We start from the raw sequence: 23,423 nt of genomic DNA on the forward strand, positions 1-23,423 counted from the left end.
CCACTTGGTGCTCATTGCCATGCTCTGTCACTTTAAGAGCTCCAAGTGAAAAATACACTTCTCTAAGGCAGATTTTACAAGATAGCAGAAAAGAAGGAATGCTGCACTTGCATGTGTAAGCAATAACCTCCAAAGACAGAAAAATGTTTGAAGTGCTTATTGTAGAAATTCTCATTTTCTTCAGCTTGTTTCAGAGGTTCACCTGAGGTGCAGAACTGAATGCAGCTAGAGACAATAAGGTCCATTCTCATGTCAGAGAACACGCCACAGATAACTAACACCAGAGACCAGGAACCACAGGGTTTACCAAAGTAACTGTGAGTCTGAAATCAAAGACTGAAAATTCTTGACAAAGTAAAACTAACCTAGTCTTAATAATTCCAGATATTTATATTAGCACGTGGTATCACTTACATTTCTAGAAACACTGTAATTTCTGCTCTCTTGGAATAAAGCTGGTTAGGAGCAGAAAGACTCTTACTGTAATATATATATGCTGGAATAATATATATATATATATATATATTACATATATTTATATCATTATTTTATTCATCATGAAAGTGGTTCTGAAAGCTTCCACAATCTATACTGGATTATTATTATTATTATTATTTTTAGTAGTTAAATAAGTAGGGTCTTTTATGAATGGAGTCTGGAGAAAGCGTTGATGCTAATTTGCATAATTATAAGTATGAAAAACTCAGTCATTCCTTCTCTGAGTCTTAATAGTCCAGTGGGTTAGCAGCAAATTACAAGCCTCATTGGACAAGAAGGTTAGATGTTTTGTGAAGGTGTCTGTGTAGGCTGTTAGTTAGAGGGCATGATAAACTATAACTGGTCTCAAGATGGGAAAAAAATAAAATTAAAAAAAATGAAAACTAGTGCTTATATCTTTCTGAGAGCCAGAAAAAAAAGTAAAAAAGAAAGCAGGAAAAGCACTCAGGATATTTGTTTGCTGTTACAGGGAAGTTTTGCTGATAAATCTCACACATTATTACTTAGAGTGAATTCTGTCTGAATTCTTTCATGTCACAGGCAGCAAAATGTTCATCATCAAACAAGGGCTGGCATCTGAGCTAAATGCTAAAAGTGGAAGTAGGCTAAGCTTCTGGATGAGTCACCTATTAGTCTGCCTATTAGTCCTCACAGCAGGCAAACACCCTGAACTTCAGTGCTCAGGCCCATCTCTACTAATAAAAGGGTTTAGCAGAAACTGAAGAAGTCTGCAACATGATGTAGAAATTCATCTCTGACCTGAGAGCACTAAATCACAGGATCAAACTCTTGATCCAAAACCTTGAAACTCTTTTTAGCAGCTAACACCTAAAAGCTTAAGCCTTTGTGAATTAACCTTTTCACAGGTATGCCAGAAAATACTGCACTGTGTGAGCTTTGTTTCTTTGATTATCTGCTGTACAATCTAAAGAACCACATTTTGTGATGGTCTGAATAGTAGTAGCACTTTTATCAAAGATTAACTGAAGTTTCATCCGAAAAGGATGATACATATTTCACACTTTCAGAAATTGAATGTAAATTAATGCTCTTAAAAACTAACTGTGTGAAGCTTTAGATCACACCATCAGGTATGTAAATGGACACGTACATACATAAACTACAGACAGATTCTATTACAAGCCTGTGAGGTAAATAAATGTATTCTCAAATTCTTTCACTTCAGAATGACTGAAACTAACATAATGGTTATGATAGTGAGAGATAAAATACAAATGAATTAAGAGTGACTACTGACCCTCCTGTACTTTATAGGAAGAAATACAGTCTGCTATACTTTGTAGCAAAGCCAAACTCTTCCTCCACCAACTATACACTGGTATTGTTGAAGTCTGATTATCAGGAGTTGAAAATGACCTGCATAGTGGATGATTTGCACTCTCAATAATATAACAGTTAGACAACATAATGATATTTATCCTTCCGTATCATCACCTGTGGTTCCTGGATTCATGACAGAGAATCAGGGAATTGAAGTACCATTCTGATGAAATAACTCAAATATTAGTTGCACTAACCTGGACATCCATTCTTGAAGTTCCATTCTACATCATAACTCTGCTGTCCACAGCAGTTGAACTTGCAAGTTATTTTCTCAGTCCTTCAAAAGAGAGAAAACAGTGTACATTACTCACCGTCTAGTTATTAATTCAGAAATATTTTTAGTTTACTTCCAACAAATAATTAGTTATTTTACATATCAAGTTGCATGGTTTAAATTATAATCTGCTTCTAGAAAACTTTCTAAACAGCTTAGCTGTCAAGCCAGAAACTCCAAAAGTCTAGTGAAAAACCTCGTACAAGCAGAAATTACATATTAACTTATTTTGCTGAAGGAAATTTCTGTATTGTGATTGTTTTGTTGTTGTTGTTTTTTGTTGTTGTTGTTGTTGTTTTTTTATTCAAAACAAATTTAATATTTAGACCAGAAGGTAATATTTTGTAGGATTTGCCTATGCCTATGTGTTACAAAAGACTAACAGTCAAAGAATGACATTCAGATATATATACATATAAAATTCTAGGGAATTCCAAACTTTACATGGAGTGTAAAAAATCCTAATTTCTACTGTAGTTTATAAATAAAAAATAATAAAAAAATACCCTGGTTAACATAATAACAGCTATTGATTCAAATAACGACTTTAAGCAGTGATTAAGAATTAGACCACAGACCCAGATCTCAGTTTCAACTCCCAATATATAAGAAGGTTTATTTAGAGAAGGAAATAGGCTTGAATCAAACTAACAGCAACTCCATGAACTTTATTCTACAGCTCAGCGTAACAGGAATGAAATTACTTTCAGTTGGCTGTATCATTAGCTCTCACTATGCAGTTCTAACAAGTGTAAATGGAAAAATTTTTACTACTTACTAAATAAGACAAAGACATTGAGTGAACTATTTTAAATTTAGATCTTCTTATCCGAAATCTTCATATTAAAAGCATACGGAGCCTGCAAGAATACTTACAATAAGTAAGTATTAATAATAAGTAAGAATAAAACTAAGTTAGATTATTTTTTTTTAGTACCACCAGATATCTTTTGGGAAACTACACCCCCAAATTTCTAATAAATTATAAAAATAATTGTGTCTTTAAAGTGTTTTGGAATGTAAGTTATAGAACTAAAATATACCATTGAGACTATTGTTTTCTAACATATTCACTTCTGTATTTGTTCCACCTCTCTGACTGAGAACTGGGTTGGTCTTAGACTGTGAGCAACAGTTTTCTTTTTTTTCTGATTTTTTTCTCCTTCAGTTGAATGAACTATTCCACACTGTTGTGGTGGGAAAACTTCCAGCCCAGGCTAAAGTCACATTCTGCAGCTGAATGTATTTTTTCCAGAATAAGCCAACTGAAGTGGTTCAGCAGAGTGCAGATAACACTGGAGTAATGCAAGGAAGGGAGCAGAACTGCAGGCCAACAGTGGAAATACTCCTTTCAATGGTAGTGAACAATTCAATACGCTCAGCTACAATACATAGCTCTACTCAAGGAGAAAACATCACAAGTCAGTTTTGTCTGAGCTCACTGGAGTCATGTACATTTACACTGGCTGAGGATTTATCTTCAAAAATTCATACTTCAGACAAATAATGTAACAAACTCCAGGGCATACATACTATGACAAGAACTGTTGCCTCTTCTATTCCTCAAAAAAATTATATCACTTTGTTCAAAAAACAGCTACATGAACTATTAAATAAACAAAAGATTCTGACAGGGTTTTCTAAAAAGAACAGGGTGCACAGGATGCTGTTAAAGATCTGATTTGTACACAGCTATGCTATTTTTTCTCTTACCTAGTTTACTACCTCACCTATATGAGAAATAAGGGGGTACTGTAGACACTGTAGCAAACATAACTAGTGTTTAAATGCTGAAAATCTGACTTCAAATTGTTCAGGTCAGGGATTCTACAAGGGTCATTTATTTTAAATACAGATGTGTTCTAAAGTCATTTTATTCCACTGAGCCCCAAATCAACTTTGAGAAACTCATTCATTGAGACAGTAACTGTGCAAGCTATGTACATCCAGTGACAAGCAGGAAAGCAAAGGGCAGTTTGACACTATAGTTAAGCTTTGGTGAAAAATGTACATTCACTCCACTCATTCCCTGCTGTTCTGCCTTCCTTTTCTTTGCTCCTTGGCCATATGATATATGATCTCATCTTGTTCCTTGCATACCACATACTTCCCCTTGCACCTGCTTGGTGTTTGAAATACCAAATTCTTTGTTGAGTTGTCTGTCTTTTCTAAGTCCAAGGAAAACTGCATTACTCCGTCATTTTAACTTGTTGCCACGTTAGTGTGTGGAGCAGGCTTACAAAGGTTTCTATTAAGTGACAAAGTCTGTGTAAAGAGAGTACTCAGAAGTGGACAGTATCATAGGATCACAGAGTATCTCAGGTTAGAATGGACCCACAAGTAATATAAAGTTTTACTTCAGGCTCTGCATGGGACCACTGAAAATTCAAACCCTATGTCTGAGGGCAGTGTCCAAACACTTCTTGAGTTCTGTCAGCTTGAGGTAATGACCAGGGCCCTGGGCAGCTTGTTCCATGCCCAACACCCACTAGTGAAGGGCATTTTCCTAACAACCAACCTGACCCTCCCCTGACAAAGCTCCAGATGACCACAGCTGGCCAAAGGGATTTTCTATACTGCATGACATCATGGGGAAAACTATATAACTGAGGGGAATTGGCTGAGGGGGCAGCACTGCTCAGGGACTGGCCAGGCATTGATCATTTGTTGGTGAGCAACTGTGTTGTGAACCACCTGTTCTGTAAATATAAATACAATTGTCATTACTATCATTTTTGTCTCCCTTTTCAGTCCTAGTTTTTATCTCAAGCCATGAGCTCTACCTTTTTTTCCCTGATTATCTCCCAAGTTTCACTGGGAAGGGGAGAGAATGAGCAAAGGGCTGAATGGTGTTTAGATGCTTGCCCAATTAAAAGAACAAAATATGTTATATGCTATGTTACCCCTTTATCATGTAAGCAAAAGGCATGTACACATCTCCAATATAAATGAGCAAAAGGGAATGAGGAATGCTTCTTGCCCTTTTGCAGAGTTTTCATCAAATAAAAGGTACTAATACAGTATCTCCAGACTTCAGACTTAAGACTAGTGTAATGACTCCAGAAGATATCAGCAAGGGGACGGTGGAGCAAGGGTTTTGGTGGGTTATGCTCCAAAGTTGCTCATCAAGGATGTGCGGAAAGAAAATCAGATAAAATAACGGTATTAAACACAAGAAAGCATAGTGAACAATGCAGTTTGCATTTCATAGAGTAGTTCCTAGTAGGCAGGCTTGCAGCAAGGCTTTTTACAGAAAAGTAGCCTGGTGTAGCTGCCTTTTGTAGTCTGCTATCTTCTATGGCAGCCTCAGATAATTTGTATCGCCTGCTTTTCAGCACCTCTTGTGGGAATAAGCTGCTTGAGTAGGTCCCTACAGCTCTGACCAGCTCTGTGCCTTGGAACAAACAACCATAAGCAATTTATTACAGAAGACTTTTCTCAGCCTTAAAGCGGCTGGATTCTCATCCCTCTGATGCACATGGAACCACACATGCAGACAGTGTTCATTTCTGAGTCCACCAACATCACCATCAGCACTCCTCAATATGGAATGAGCAAGAGCACACAGACCATTTTCTGACATTGTTTTCTTATTCATCACCTGAAGAATCTCATCAGTTTTGGAAAAATGAGATGTGAAAATTCCATGTTATTTTCCAGATTCTTTTGCCTCCGTCTTAACTGCTTTTTATAGTTACCCCCCATGTAGCCTTGTCCCTCTCCTATAGGCTTCTCCCACCCTTTCTGAGTAGCATTTGTTTGCAAATCAATGAAAGTTAAGTTAAAATGACTGCTTGTTTCCCTGTCACTAGCATTTCCTTTTGTAAAAGAATAAATAAAATCCTTTATTGTTGCACATGAAATACAAGGAGAGACTTTCTAATAAACAAAAAGATACAATTATCTATTCACTGTTAGGAAGGCATTAAATACATCTAAGTACAATAATCCTCTAGGAAAAGATTCTAATTTGCTGAATGTACAAGTTGCAAAGCAGGTAAGGGACCTCTCAGAGCACTGATCATGGCTCCCAAAAGTTCTGACCAAACCAGACGCTAATAAAGAGGATTGCAATGGTCTGTCATGTGTGTCAGTGCAGGCAGCGCGGCAGAAGCCATTTGAGATTGTTCCCTGCTGTTCTCCAAAGGCTGCAGCAAAGGTAATAAAGAGGTGTAAGAAAAGTTCAATACCACTGAAAAATTCTCTTTATACACTAACAACTTTGCACAATGTCAGTGAGCTGAAGAAATAAGATTTTAACATTAATGATAAATGCTTTATTCTAGTGTTTTATGCTATACTCAAGAAAATGAACACTACACTCATCTCGCAAGCAAATTCATTTTCATATGGTATAAGTAGAAAATAAATAAAAGAAATGTGATATATATAACTGAAAAACAAGAACTGTATTCTATAAGGAAAAATCACATAAAAGCACAGCATTTTGGTTCTATTATTTTGTCCTCATTAGGCTGAAATCAATCCCTTTCCAACTCAGAACACAAACCAGACAGCATGTAACAAAACACCTTAAAACTGCTTTAAAAAAATAAAAAAATAAAAAAATAATCCAGGATAAGAGAGAAATATTAAAAACAGAAAAAAATCCAAAGGAAAACATTCATATGTGCAGCTCATTTGCATTCTTATCAGGGCACTTACCCTCAGTGTTGATACCTGGATTTGTTACCCTACATTAATAATACTAGTTATTTTCTGTGTCAATTGAGTGCCCTATTATGTTTTTTTATAGATTTTTCAACATTTTGCCCTGAAGCTAATTGCTGAAGGCAATTCTTCTCTCAAAAAGGCTTGCTGAATTATTGAGTCCATGCTGGTAAAAAAGAACAACACAGATCAGTTGCTTTTCCCATTTGCTGTAAGAAGCAGAGTCAAGTGCATTCAGTTGAAGAGAGTACTTTTAAAAATCATGTTATTTCTTTTCTTTTTTTCTTCCCTGTAGAACAAGTTGCTAACAAGTTTTAATGAAAAGCAGCAGCACTTATACTGAATAACTAAAATGAAGCCCAGAAGATGCTGCCATTGAAAAACTTTCTCTGTATGAAATCTAGTAGATTAAGATTCTAACATGAGAATGGATTTGAAGCATTCCTGATTGTTTCCAGTAAACTTTCATCATTCATATATACAGAGATACTATGGCTCTATTCCAGTGTTACTGGTCATTAGGAGAGATTTCCTCTGATAGATCATTTACAAATGCAAGCCAAGGGCACAAGTTATGTGTGAAGATGTAATCTTTATAGAGCTGATGTGATCTTCGTGGATGCAATATAACTCCAATAAATCTACTTGTTATATCAAGTTTCAAAGAAACTGAAATACTAGTTTGGATTTCAAAACAAGAAGAAACAAAACAACAGGCCCCTCAGGAAAATAAGATTCAGATTGAAATAAATGCAGGTTAAAAGAATGAAAACCCAAAACAAACAATGCAAATCAGGAGAGGTGAAAATTCAGAATTCAATAATTCTGAAATAAACCTAGGGGTGACAGTGGAAAGCTAATTATATCTCTATTCACATCACAATGCGTAAGTCTGAAAGGTTAATGTAATTTTGTGTTGCATAGACATACTTATTATATCAACCAGAAAGAACTAATAGTCTTCTCTACAGCATGACGACACCTGACATATTGCCCTGGGTTCTAAGGAACTCATTATTATGATTTAGAAGAGTAACATATGACATTTAATCTCAGTATTTTTGAAAACTAGGTTCAGATGACATTTCCTAGCAATTTTATGAGGATTTTGTCAAATTTAACAGGTTGTACATTAGATAAAAAAGAACAACTCTATGATCTGTACTGAATAACCATGTTTTCCATATGATTCTAGCCTGTTCTGAATAATAATAATAATAATAATCAGACTTACTCCCAACTTTTAATTAACATTTCTGCAAGGCAAAAAATTCCAGACACTACCTCATCTCACTTCACAATACACCGGCTCCCCAGCCACTGGGCAATAGGAAAGCCCAGTACTTCCAGATAGAGCTTCTGTGCTCTTTACACCATCAGCAAAGCAGTGACTCCAAAGCTGCAGACTACAGGGGTATTTATAAAGTATGCTGGCATTCAGAGTACTAACATATCAGTTAAGTAGAGCAGACAGAAGGAACCTGACAGGAAATTATTTAAAAACTGCAGTTGACAATAGTGATTATTTAAAAATAAAGCAACAAAACAGGCAAATGGGATGCAAAAGAAAACCTTTGTCACAGAAATACTCTCTTGTTTTTGCTAATGTTCCAGTCATGCTTTGTGCCTACAAGTGAAGATCAAGAATGAATCTTAACGAAAGAAAAGTAAGCTGAGAGGAAATGTACTTTTTGTTCTAGAACTCTTAGAATTCTTGTTACGATTTTCACACTTTCAAAGTACAACAGAACCAAAGAGGATATTAACCAAAGGGACAAGGCTTTCCTTTGTATTCTGCACTGATGAGTGTAACTTTTCCCATGGTACTGTTCTTAGAAACATACTCTAGGAAGAAGAAATAGGTCTATACCTGTAGAAGTTCCTGAGCATTTTCTTGACACACTACTAGAATATAGAAATCAGTAGACTTTTGTTGATTTATTTCTGCTTGGTTTCTCCAATGATTTCAGGTGATTCACTGTTACAGTGATGAAAATCCCAACAAGTACAGCCTGTTGAAATGTTTGCCCTTTTTTAGTTTCAATAGAAAGGTCTTTAACCAAGTTGCCAGCATCAACTCTTCATCCTTTTATTTTTATTTACTTATTTTTCAGTCTGCTCCTAAAACCAGAATGAAATGACTGACTGTATTATTATTTCCTCCATGCTCTGTCTCTGCCAGGGATCCAGCCATTGCAATCAGTACTTCTGGCCTATCTCTGAGAATGTCCAGAATTGTTATTATCCTTTGGGAACTAAATAGTAAAATTTGAAATTGTCTTTCAAAATAATGTGAAGTGAAGCTTGATAAGTACGAAAGCTCCGGGTGCTTGTTTGTCAGAATTTGAATCCCTAGGGAAAGGCTTGCTGTCAATCTCAACATGTCATTGATTTTCTCTCTACAGAACTGAAGCTCTTATTTGGATTCTGCAGCCTGCTACCCACACACATTTGAAAAGTAGATGATTGTAATTTTCAAGCTTAAGAGCAGTTCTATAAATACAACCCAACATTCAGTTTTACAGAAGAAAATTTGTCTGGATGAACTTTGTGTGCAAGTGTTCCGCTACTGTGAGTAATCTTGCTGTGAAAATGGCACCAAAAGGTTTATTTTCTGTAGCTTGTCAATGTGTCATCAGAAACCATTTTAAAAGGGGGCAGTTCCATGAAAAATTAATGTGCTACACAATCAAGCTCAAAAGAATTTGTCAAAACAGCAGTTGATGTGCTAGAGAAGCCAATGTTGATGTAAAACATTTTTATCCATTAATTTTAATGAATTAGAATATTACAGTCCACAAAAGATGTATAAACACACTCAACTGTGTGACAGCAACAACACTGTGCTTACAAACACCACTGGCTACTTCTTGGCCAGAACACACCATTCTCTGTCCTGTTGATATACAGATCCCCATTTCCCACAGAGCAGAACAGCTTGTGAATATTTTTCCTATGTTCCTTCAAGGAACATAACCTACCAGCTAAAATCACAACTGCCCTTTAATAAAGTTTTGAATGCTGTCAGCAATGCAAACAAACAAACAAACAACCCATTGCTGAAAAGAAACATGCCAATTCTTCCTCACCCAGGAGATACTATCTATGGTGAAAACATTGTTCTTAACACTGTATTTATTTGAGGAAACTGAGTTGGCTAACTGCACAAAATGCAAAGGATGATATTTAATAAAGACAACTATGTGATATAAATGTGAATCTTCTTAATTGAATGCTTCCTTTATCTACAATTTTGAGGAAGAGAATCGGCAAAGTTTTTTGGTTTTTTTTTTCTTTTTTCTTTTTTTCTCTTATTACTCTTCTGCCTTTGAAAAAGTAGTAGGAAGATGTTTCCTTTGATATTCAGATGTATTTTATCAGCAGACTACAGACTTTGGTATTTCAGTGTATTTTCTTTATAGAATTACAGCTGGGGCTCTTGTTCATCCCCATCATTGTTTGAAAGACTTTCATTTCAAAATCACTAAAATCAATTTAATATCACGAACTGATTCATATAAAAAGAAAGTGATGAAACCCCGGTGGCGCAGTGGTAGGAATGCCGCTTGGCAACACTGGGGCCTGGGTTCAAATCCCCCCTGTGGCACAAGTGGTAGAAGTGCCGTTCTGCTACACAGAGGCTCAAATGGGACTCGATGATCTCTAAGGTCCCTTCCAACTCACACGAGACTATGATACTACGATGATACTACGATAACTGCTTATAGCAGTACCTACACTAATATTTCTGTTGATGAACACCAGGTTAAAAATACTTCTCCTGGCTTTTCAAGTTTTCTATCTTGGGAATCAAATTTATCCAGTGAGACAAATAAATAAATAAATAAATAAAAATTATAATAATAAAAGTTTACCCTTCAATATTTTTCCCCAATACAATTTGTATCAGCATGTTTCAAAAAACAAAAACAAAACCCCAAAAAGCAAAAAATCCAGAGAAGGCAATATTTTGAATCCTAATGGAAATCAGAATCAGAGCAGAAACATTGGAGGGGAGCAGGGCAGGGATTTGGTTGTGAGTGACAGGTCTGAGTGCGAGGAAGTAATCCTGCGCAGAGCAGGTATGTTTTTGATACAGTCTGTAGGTAAAATTTTCCCTGTGGAAAAAGCTAGTACAAAAATCCATGCCTTTTAGAACACTGGGAAAGCCCTTTCAGAAACATAAATTATATCACCTGCAAATTGAAAGAAAAAGTAGATATTGTGAAAATCAGGACCCTAATGGAAAATTAAATTGATTGTGCATAAATAACTCAGATTTTCTCAATCAGAAAAATACACAGAAGTAGATTTATTTCTTTATCCTTTTAGAAGCTCTTGTTCACATAACTTCTACAAGCCTTTCTGTGATGTGTTAGTTTTAATTCTTTGTTAGTACAACCATTTCCATATTCAAAATAGGGAAAATTCGGCTGCTCCAGTCTGTGAGCCCTGTGCAGCTCAGTGAATGCTGATCACCTTTGCTGCCCAGAGGTAGTCAACACCAGCCTCATCAGTATGCAGCTGTCAATCAGGCATGAACAACTCCTTAATCACTGAATAAAAGAAATGTGTGCCAGCAGCACTGGATAATATTTGATCTGCAAAGAACTCAATAGTTGATAATATGAACTAAACAGTCTCGATGAGATCTTGAAAATTCTGGAAATCTTGTCAATGACACACTGAGATTTCAAAGAGTTTTTGGCATCAATACAGTTAATGAATGAGTTTGGTGTTCATCTTCAGCTGGATATTTCCAAACAAACTTCTGTGTTTAACTGAATGCAGATGCTGCACCAGGAATAGTAAAATTCCATGAGAAACTTTTCTTTGTTTTTATTTTATGGAAGGAATTTAATGTTTGTTGGCTGAAACTCTGTTTCCTACAACAGATGTATGAAAACTAAGGCAACAAATTGCTAATTCGATAAATGACTCTCTACTTAGAATTTTCTTCCTGTGACACTGTACAGCAGTCCTTGTAGATCTGGTCTAGCAGTCTGCTATCACAGAATCATAGAATCATTATATGATCTGGGTTGGAAGGGACCTTAGCATCACGTAGTTCCAACTACCCTGCTCCAGGTAGGGACACATCCCTCTTGACCAGGTTGCTCAATGCCCCATCCAGCCTGGCCTTGAATGCCAAGTAGTGTTATAAGGAGAGGATATTCACAACCTCATTGGGCAACCTGTTCTGGTGTCTCACCACCTGCACAATAAATAATTTCTTCCTCATACCTAGTCTAAACCTATCCCATTCCAGTTTAAAGCCATTTGTCCTCATCTTTTTGTTACATGCCCTTATAAAAAGTCCCTATCCATCCTCCCTGCTGGAAGGCTGCTGGAAGGTCTCCTTAGAGCCTTCTCTTCGCCAGCCCCAGGTCATTCAGCCTGTCCTTGTAGGGGAACCTTGTGTGTTCCCTTTTTGATCTGGTTCTGTTCACCACTTCCAAAAATTCTACTATTAACCAACATATGCCAACCTGTTTTTTCCTCTCTTCCAGTTCTTTACCAGTTTACTCAGGGTCAGGACAGTGGTTTGCAAAGTTTACACTGATGTGGATGTAGCATGTTCAAAGTCTCAGTTAAATATCTGATATCTACCTGAGACTCATCTTTCCTCAAATAGGAAATAGATTGGTGACTTTCCTCAGCATGGCACTACATACATGCTTTTCTACCTCTCTTTTTTAGTATTTCAGCACATTTCACGCAGACACAAGCTCAAAAGCACTCAGTGCTGTACAAGTGGGAAATACAAATAAGAGGATAACAAATGGACACACAAATGTAGGGCTATGCTATCTTTCAGCTTCCCAAGATGTTCCACGTAATCGTTCAGTATTACCAGTAATTGACATCATTCAAAAGTACAACGAGACTTTTCAAGACTAGTAAAATACATATGCACTGCTGGTTATCAACTAAAAAGAAGTATAATTGCTTCAGCAATGTTATGGTTTGGCAGCTGATGAAAAGGAAGAAAGGTGGTAAGTTATTCTTTGCATACATTCTTTTTTTAAGCCTCTATAGTGCAAATATCTTATGCAAACAATGCTGCTTTATCTTAAGAGACCACCCTCGGGACAAGGTAATTTAGTTACCTAGCAGAGGTTTGTGCTTAAAGGTCAAACTAAATTGTACCTTGAAATCTTAGCAATATTTTCAAGTTTGTTCTTGGGCCAGAATGCTGCTACTGAACATGGCCTTCACTGTAGGCTTTACTACTTTTCATAATAATCACCTGCTGCTGATCATTTAGTCATCATATTCAAATATCACATTTTGTTTTCAGCCAGTCTAATGTAATAGAAAAAAAAGAAACTATACTTGACAGAACACGGTATATATATATATATATAATATATATACACATACATACATATATATATATATAAAACATATATACACACATATATATATTTAACACATATACAACAATCACTATCATATGAGCACTTATTAAAACAGGCATTCTCAAATTATATTGGCTTTTCTGGCATGTAAGTATGATATAGTCTTCATGTAACATTTGACTAAACATTATACAGGGAAATACAATTTCTCAGTGTAGTCTAAAGATACATTTGCCACTAAATTCAATAATATTTGGATAACAAAGTTTGATTACTACTCCCTGAAACACAAAACTTTATTATTCTCCAGTATTTTCCTAGCAAGAGCTTCCAAAAAGCTTTTGGCCATTGTGCCAGCCATATGCAAGTCCACTGTCGAGTTGCTGACTGCAGTACAGCCCACTGCAGCTAACTGGAGTGTCTTGCAGCAGCATACAGGAAGGATACAGAGGTCACGTATTTTTCCAAACATGAACATGAACTTACTGCTGCTAGAGATGGAAAATCAAGGGCTTCTATGCATTTTCCTATTAGCACAGAGAAACAGAGCTGATTTGCACATGCCATATATTATTTTAAGTTTCATATGCCATGTAGAATCTGCTGTTAGAGCAATAACCAGGCTCTTTAAACACTAAACAGGATGGAAGAAAGACCACAGTGGACTGAAAATGCCAGTTTTTTGTTAGTTTAGTATTCATGACCTTCTAACATGAACTCTCTGTGTTTTGGAAATGTTTGATGTCATGGCCTCTCTCTGCTTTAGCAGAGAAAAATCAAAGAGCTTATATCACTACTGGCAGCATCACACAGAGAAAGATGCAGACTGCAATCCACAACACCAAAAATCAATACAGTTTGACTACACCAACTTCCAGCTTAGTATTTATTATTGCCTATTGATGCTTCCCATTGTAGCCTATAATTTAAGCAAAAAGGAAACCTTCATGCTAAGGAGTCCTCTATAATCTAGGTGCAATACTTTTAAAATTGTTATAAAAAAGCTCTGGACCTGCAATCTCATTCTTGTTTTTATTCCTATTTCATTTATCCATCTAACTACAGAAAAATCAAAACAATTTCAGTTGCGGTCTATTATGGGAATGACTGATACCTGCAACTGAAATCTAACAATCTGTGATATGCAGAATTATAGGGCATCAGGATAGGAAATGAAATAATGAAATACTTAAAAATAAGATTTTATGACTTTAATTTGTTTGAAGCATTATTTCAGAGCTCATTTTGGAGAACATACAGGGTTCAACAAGAGTTGGCAGATCTCTAACTTATTTCACCAGTATAAAAATAATCTATTAAAGAAGTATAGAAAAAAAATAATAGAAAGTGAGACGCAAAATGGTCTTTTGGACAGGGGAGGCATATTAGCAGCCCATATTTCAGTCTCTTTTGTTGCACTGCTTTGTGGCATACATTTGAACACATAATTTCACCTGTCTTTCAAGCTGATATTGAATTATTTTCTAAATGACCTATCAAAGTCACTGTCACCAGTGAGACTTTCTGGAGAGGATCTCAATTATCCACAGGACAAAGCAATTCCTGCGAGGAAACTGAGGGAGGAGGAAGGATCAGATCACCCAGAGCTTCAGAAAAACAGCCAAAGAACCTCCCATGCCACTGATTACAGTAATAAATAGAAATCCTTCCACTGATTTCAGAGAGCTTTCAGGTCACACACAATTAGTAAAACCCTTAGATGTTTCCAATTCCAGTGACAGAAGCGTGGTCAGGACTTTGTTCAAAGTTCCTGTCTACTGACACCACCAATACAGTATCCTACCCACGAGTCTGCACTGGAAATAAACATAACCTTCGTATTGCTTTCTAAAGGTTTATTCCCTGAGAAGAATTGTGCTACTTGTGAGATACACCAGTACCACTAACCTTCAATTCAACATTAAAAATACTTTTAGAGGCAAAATTTTGAAATACGTAATGCAGTACCACAGTATAGAATCATGATGATATTTTTGAGCAGGAGGAAATGCTGTAGCCCAAGCTTGCTTTTAAACCTTTCAGCTTTTGCTTTCATAACAACAGTTGTGAATGATTTTTTTCTGTATTCTGAGATATTTGTAAGAAGTTTATCTGTACTGCAGATGGGCCCATTTGTAGCTGTTTTTTGTTCATGCAGAGTTTTCAGATCATCTGCAGCATGAGTTAATTTGAATGCAATCTTTTACTCTTGGTGAAATCTTCAGTCACTGATCAGTGCACTGTAACGCAAGGCAGATTCTAACAGCTATTATATAACATTGTCCTACACTTGGGAAAAGGATAATAATGAGAAGAGAAAATGTATCTACTGTGTTTTCCTGACTGTGCCAGTTTTCTTCTTAATGGTCAGTTATGCAAGTGTCCCATGAGAATCTTATGTAGTAATTTTGCCAGAATGAATACGCTCAGTTCAAAAGACTTCTTTCCTAAGGAATTATAAAAGTAAGAGGTGACAAAGAATTGCTAGATCACCTTATACTGTTACTACGTTGCATATTTAAGCCCCTGTTGTATTGAGCTTTCTTTATTTCTGGTATGGCAGTGAAAGAATTTCATTGGTGTAAACTGCTGACAGAAAAAATCCATGAGAGCAAAGTGGACAAAAACCAATTCACGTAATTATCCAGATTATTCTCTTCTATAAAACAAAACCCTCATCTAAACATTTAGAGTTGTAATTTTGCATGGCATTCCACAGAAAAAAATGTGTGACTCAGATTTAAATCATTGAATCACTGAATCACCAATGTTGGAAAAGACCACCAAGATCATCCACTCCAACTGTCCACCTACCACCAACATTTCCCTGCTAAACCATGTCCCTGAGTACAATATCTAAATGCTTATTGAAGACATTATAAAAACATAACTGGAAGTAACCTGGTAGTAGATGTGGGACTGTGCAGTACACGGCTGCTATGGAGATTTCCCTCTGTTAGACAGCTCTGTTTACCACATGATAGGTTTGGAAACAGCTCTGCTTGAGAAAAGCAAAACTTTTAAAGATTTAAGCAGAAGGTGCTTCTTTTTATAAAAGGAAACTTAATGAAATAAGAATAATGATAAAAATATTTTGTTTTTTATTACAAAACTTTGAACTACAGCCTGACTTTACATTTATGGCCCTTGGTGAGACTAGAAAATTTAATGAAATATAATCACATTGGTGTAAGGACTGTCTATTTAAACTGCTTTTTGATCCACCTTACATCAGCACAATTCATAACTGTGTTGAAATTTTGACAGTAAGCAAAAATGTTACTACAATTTTGTTTATATTACTGCTAATATTAGAAAAAAAGTGATTTTAAAAGTTCTGGATAGTGATAGCAAAAAAGTGATTTTTAATAGTGCTGAGTTAATTAATTACTATCAAAAGCAAGCAAAAAATTAGAACATTAGTATCGAAAAACAAGTAACTGAAAATAATTAAATATACATGCTTTTTAAACTCATCCAAATGGCACGGTGAAATGCAGAAATCTCTGGTTCATTGTGGAGAAGGAAAGCTTTGTCCTAAAATATCCCTAAAAGATTTCAGAATATCAGAAGCTTGGGCATATAGTCCAGCTTCATAATGAGAGAAAGATCAAATAGGAGAGCTTCCGCTGAACTTGGGGATGGTGACTGCATTGCCTTTATGTCATGTAGGCATACAGTCAATCCAAATTGCTCTTAGTAATTAGTACACATAGGTCAGTCTGAAAATAATGTCTTCTATTTATTCCAATGGAAACTACAACAGATTCGAAGTGTACAATAATACTATTTGATAAATTCTCAGCCACAAAACACTATTTTTGAACATAGTCAGCTATGCATTTTTGCCAGTGATGAACCAAATTCTGCATGCTGTGTTCTGCAAGGATTGATGAATGTCAGTGTGTACTGCTACACCACCAACATCTTTCTCTGTTGTTACAGGCCAACATAATAAAACAGGCATAACATTTGGAGTAGCCTTCAGATATGTACGTATATATACACACAAATCTACACACATACACGCATATAACCTTAGGGGAATATAAATATATACATATACATATATATGGGAACCTACAGAGGTTGTGTTAGAACTGTACACAGGATGTAAATAACAACTCTAGCATGAAACTTGAATGGCTGCAGGTGATTACACACTGCATACATCTGATTTGTCCAGGTTGTATTCACACTCTTCACACATGCCTAGGGAGTCTGTGAGCACTTTACTGCTTGCACTGTGCTCACTGGTCTAGAAATGCAGTTCAATATCAGTAAGGTAGCCTGGTGCATTACTGAGTTGGAAGAGGAAGCTGGTTATTATGTGGAAGAAGAAAAGTATGTGCAAGAAAAGGATGGGAAATAACCCTTTTTAAGATTTCTGATGGATAATTCAATTAAATGCCTGAAAAGACTCTGTGAGAAAACAAGTTAGTAAGTCTAGGTAAAAATGAAGCCAGAGACAACTCCCTCAAATCTTCAGAACATCATCGTCATTTAGGTTCTACTTTCAAATTCAAAGCTGAATAGTTTCTAGAGTAAAACATCTGCCAAAAAGAGTGTTTTATCATGTCCTAATAATTAAATGGTGTCCATTTTCAAATGACCTTCAGAAATGTTTCATAAAGGACTTCAAAATATATATTGGCCTATACCCAAACTGTGAAAATATCTGAAACACGACAAAGAAACAAAGAGGTAAGGTTTTCAAAGACTACCACAACCTCATAATTCCAGTAAAATTAGATTTCACTTTTATTCTATGCTGTTTCTAAAAGTCTATTTCTTAGCTTTTCATAGCCTTTTTAAATTTTTATTTATTTATTTATTTTAATTTTTATTTATTTATTTTTTTAATTTATTAATTTGGATCATTCTCTAACTTCTCAAGAACTATAGCAAGACTTTGCTTTTAAAAAAGACTCATTTAATTTTTAGTAATAGATGTTGGTAACTTCACTCTTATTTCTAAGTCTTTATATAATAGATAACAATGTTTCTCCTCAGAATTGAGATAAGAGATAGGTGACGCTCATATAATCTTGGCATGATCTGTCAGCCAGCAGCTGGACAGGTACAGTTACATAATGACTTGAAGACTTAGGGGACAAACCCCCCAAAAAGGCATTTTGTTGCACAGTAAAATTATAGATTTTATTTCTCTTTTTCTGCAGCAGCACGCTCCCCTGAAGTGCTAGGTTCATGCGATGACTTGTCCCTGGCAGCCTTTGGGACACAGCCTGAACTCTTGACAGAAAAGACCAAAGTTACAGAAGTCACAAACATGGAATTGGCAGCCTGGGAGGAAACAATGAATTCTATGTCTCATAAAAATCTGTTCAGGGACCTGCTATAGTCTGGAGTAGGAAAACTGAACTACTATGCTTGAGAAAACTAACGTGTGTTCCAGAAACTAATTTTATTTACTCAGAATAATTCTAGCACATCAGCTACATGCTCCTTGATGGATTTAATTTTACACAATTAATTTTGCAGAGTATCACAAAGACAAAATAAAGCACAGAATAATCCAACTAAATTCAGACAGGAGAGAAAAAAACACCCCCCAAAAACAACTATAAGGGGATTTAAAGAAGACAGTGATTAAAAAAGAATTTTGGTTTAATTATAAAACTTAGTACTTCATACATGTTGTACTGTTAATACTCAGGGTTAACACCTCAAACTAACACTTTACGTCAGCCTGTAAATTACAGTGAGTGCTTTATCAGATTATGACCTGATGTGGTCATCAGCAGAATGCTGAACAGACATCCAAACAATGATTGCTGATTTGTAATGACGAGAAAGTGACAAAACGATTATCAGTGACACATTGAGTTTGCAAGAGGAGGGAGATAAAATTCAACTGATTCAAATATTGGTAAACAAACTCTACAATTCTTGCCGCAGTTATACATATGTATATATGTATATATATAAAAGAAAGTGCTACATTTCTTTCTTAGCTAGTAAAAGCAAATGCTGTGTCAAGTATAGAAGATAACCAGATTAACAGCTGGATTTTTTTCCAAAGATTCTAAGTATTTTGAAAAAATGATGAAACAAATGGAAATCCTGTAGGCCTGCAGTAATATAGGTCAAAAACTCCCCTGGAGGTGATAAGGTCACGTTGGATGGGACTCTGGGCAACCTAATCTAGTGTCTGACTCATCGGGAGGCAATCCTGCCCAAAGCGAGGGCGCTGGAATTGGACAATCTTTAAAGTGCTTTCCCAGACTTTATACAATTGTACAAAAAACAGTAATGGTGGCAGAGGTAAATTATGCCCAATTAATGAGAGATAAGAGTCAGGCTGCAAGACTGTAGAATGGGAGCTTCAGCTGGAAATTGAGAGGTTTTTATGTTGCAGCTCCTAGTAATGTACAGAGCATGTGAACTAGGAGCAACCTTTTCAGGCTAGAAAGAGATAGCCTTGCTTAATTTAGGTGAGTCATTAAGATAGGACCTACGGGGATAAAGATTACTTCCACTGAATATTGTGAGATGAAATAATGTATATTAATCATGTTTGTTCATAGAAAGTCTTTTGGAGGCAAATGCTGACTATTTAAAAAAATACCTCCTCCTTAATTTTCTACTTGACTTTCTATTTATTTTTTTCAGAACAAAACTGAAATCAGAAGTGCAGAGAACTTTATGCTTCCATTTTGCCTTGGTGCCAAAAGTGAGAAACAGCTTTAGAGTAACAATTCAGAAAAAAATGAAGAAAATTAAAACTCATTTTTTATTCCTCATTTACCTATTTGAACTGTTATTGAGCTATTTTGCTAAAAAAATAAAGGCTGGAGTTCAGATAAATTGCTACTATTCATATAATGCTTTTAAAGCAGGAAATGCTCAGTACAGGGAAATATAGAGAACAGTACTTTCAAAACGTTGGTTGTATACACTTATGTTAGGAAGGACTATTAAGTCAACTCAGTGATAATGGAACAATATTAAAATTCTGAAAATATTCCATAGGATGAATACACTTAGGGCCTGTTTAGCAGTATTGCTGCACTAAAAATGTTGCTAAGACCAGTCTGAATAATTGGCTATTATATTTTTTCTGTCAAATGCAAATCTCAAATAAAATCAAATACTGAAGCTGTTAACTCATGGGAGAAATTCAAAGCTGAAGATCACCGTGGCCATCAGTATATTTAAACATCACAGACCTAATGTGGTGCATGTATTTTTTGAAGGCTCTGGAAATAAAAAACCCAGTCAATTGTACACTGAGTTGGAGCTAAATGAAGCAAGAGAGTGATGATGAAACAATATACATGGACTTCAGCTTCCTTCTACAGTCAAGAGTGACCATTAAAACCACTAATACTTGTTTCTTGAGCGCTGTGAAGTTTAATAATTCATGCTTGTAAATATTTCCAAGATGTAGAGAATGAAAACTGCTATATACCTAAAAAGAAAATTATTTTCTAAAATTGCTAGGCAAAAAAGTTGATTTTGCAACACTACTACTATTAGAATGTTAATTGTCATAAGTGACACGAAGTCTACTTCAGTGATGAAACTGAAAGTCTGGTTTATCATAATTGTAATACCATACAAAGTTGTGTGTTTTAGCTCTGAGACCTGAAAACCAGAGCAAGTCAAAGTAGTTCAGCTGTTTGGTAGTTACAAATCATTTGCAACTGTGTTAGCTCTGGAAAGCGCCAGTTAGAATCTGGGCCTTCACAGCACTGTGCAGATGATACTGGGAGAAGTTACAATTTACTCTGAAGCAAGGCATGGTAATGAGAAGGAAAGTGACTGATAGCAGAAGCAGAGTATATACACAAAGGAATTGTTGCAAATAATTTGGATGTTTATTTTCTCAACTAATGAGAGGGACCTGTCTAGAAAAAATGTTTTCAATGAAAACAGACTCAGCAGCTTACAACATATCACAGTTCATCTTTGGGAAATGTTTGAAAAATTGAGCAAAATCGTATATATATATATCCCCCAGTTGGACATATATTTGTCTGTCTTATTTAAAATGCTTTCTTTAGCTTCCCTTCTGAAACAGCTGCTGGATATTCTGTGTGATAACCCTTAATTTGATATTCAGCACAAGCAACTTCACTTTGCTTCCAAAATGTCAGTGGGATGCAGATGTTGCATTGTGAATTGTCACTGTGCTATTAGAGCTGTCAGGGGTCAGGCTGGACATGTTGGCAGCTAGCTGGGAGCAGCTGGAATTTCTGGCATAGTCTGAGAATTCTCTCTGGGGAATGAAATGCTAATGACATTTATTGATTCAAGATTTGAAGAGATCTCAGTAGATCCATAACCATTCCTGGCAATTTCCTCGCACAAGCTATTCCTCCAAGTCCCTTCCTTGTCCTTGATATTCTCCATCTCATCATCCACCTATATTCTCAAATACTCTTCTGCCTGGAACTACGCTGGCAGGGTAAGCATCTGTTCACTGGGATTCAGAGCTCTGCTGTTCACTTCATATTCCTCAAAATAGAAAGCATTCTATGTAGAAAGCATTAAGGCATCACAAGCAGAAGCAAGACATTGGAAAATCTGAAAGATCACAATCTCATAGAGAACATTTAGATATTGATGCACCTCAGTGGCTTATTAGGAAGTTGTCAAGATCTCAACTAAATTATCTCAGTGTATTTGTTAACATCTGCATTTTTAAATTAACTTGTCATTTTAAAGTCTTACTTTGTAAAAACTATTATTTAAGTGTCAACAGGAAATACATGAATTAGAACAACACAGAATATGTATTGTGTAGCAATTAAAACTGGAAAATTCTTAAGCTTGAATGCAGTAATGTTTAGAAAAAATAAAACATCAGATCAAGATCTATAGAATTTACATCAATTTGAACAGTTTTATTCTATACCATGAAATGTTTCTCCTCTTTCACTTGACTGTGATTAGTAATAAAGTTGGGGAAAAACATCAGAGAAGAATAAACACTGCAGTAATAATGTGTTGCACTAACTTCACAGTAAAGGCTGGGAAAAGTACAGGTTAACAGAACTATCTTAGTGTCACAGCTTGATGAAAACTCAATAAGCAGAATGCCAAAATAGCAACAGCATCTGCACATCAGATTTTATTGACATTAAGGAGGTCATTGTACTTCCCTGTACTCCAGGAAGCTTTACAAGTATGGATTTTCTTCCCAGACCCCACACATAAATATTTCTGGTCCCCCTCTATGAGAGCTCAACTATTCTGTTATACTAACAGTGTCTTGGAGCTGCCTGTGAGCTAGTTACTATTGTTTTTGTAATTGCATTATAAGCAAAAATAACCATTTTGCAAAACTAGTCTAGAATGCTATAATTACACAATTACTTTCATCCAAATACCTATGTATTTTTAGACATTCATTCAAATATATCTTAGTTTTTTCTAAACTATTTTCTGTCACTGCTACCTACTTTATACCTATTTATTTTTAGGACACATTAAGAGGAGTCCAAAATCCAGAGAATCCAAGTGATAGATCTACATCCAGGCTAGTAAGTCACACTCAGAGAGCCCCAGCTATGTTTGTGCTCCATATCACACAGGAGGGATTTAGGCACAAAAGACACCAAGACCCTTTAATATTCCTGCCGCTGCCTCTCTAGCAGCCTTCTCAGTCAAATCCTTGTAATGAAATCTGGGAGTAGAGACATGGGACTGAGCAAATGAACCGACACATACGTAGGCAATCAGCACACTGTGTTCCTCTTCAGCACCTCATCCTTACTTTAACCTGCCACCTAGCACATGCACTTACCCTTGTAGCATCAGTCGGCCTGAATGCCGACATGAAGAGCATCTTTTTGCCTTCTCCCATCTCTGCTCAATGATATATTAGCTTGTCACAGAGGACTCAGCATTATCTCCCTGGAAACTGGCTCTGAACCTGGCATCCCTCCCTCAAGTGGATTTTACAGATCTGATGAAAAATGGAGACAACAGCTCATACTTCCCAGTACCAAACCTTCCTGCTCTCCTCACTCCCAGAAGCTGTAGGAAAGGAATAGATTCTCCCCACTTGCCCTGGGAACACAGCACTCACCTGGGCTCAGCCAGACAGAAGCCATTTCAAGACTTTAACAGAAAGGACAAACCACTTGGCATACTGAGCATTAGAGCAATGCATTTCACATGAACCCTATTGGATTTACACTAATAGCTATCTTTGGAAAGGCTAGTTCCTGTATTGATATGTCATTTGATTAAGATCCCAATATTCCACCCACTGAACATTGCAATGAGAAATGGTGAGAATGCAG

General features: G+C 36.1%; 1 long non-coding RNA gene across 1 annotated transcript in view; it reads right to left on the reverse strand.

Moving 5' to 3' along the window:
* The window catches only part of LOC107313530 (uncharacterized), a 49,228-nt gene extending 26,164 nt beyond the window's left edge, over positions 1-23,064 (reverse strand). Inside the window, exons 1-2 of the long non-coding RNA XR_004307157.2 lie at positions 22,922-23,064; positions 2,037-2,119 (exon numbers count right to left, since the gene is read on the reverse strand). This is a non-coding gene — a long non-coding RNA (uncharacterized LOC107313530). The remainder of the gene's footprint in view (positions 1-2,036; positions 2,120-22,921) is intronic.
* Positions 23,065-23,423: the final 359 nt, after the last annotated feature.

This window comes from Coturnix japonica, chromosome 4, assembly GCF_054131305.1.
Source record: "Coturnix japonica strain WE chromosome 4, WE-NBRP24, whole genome shotgun sequence".
Classification (NCBI taxonomy): Eukaryota; Metazoa; Chordata; class Aves; order Galliformes; family Phasianidae; genus Coturnix; species Coturnix japonica.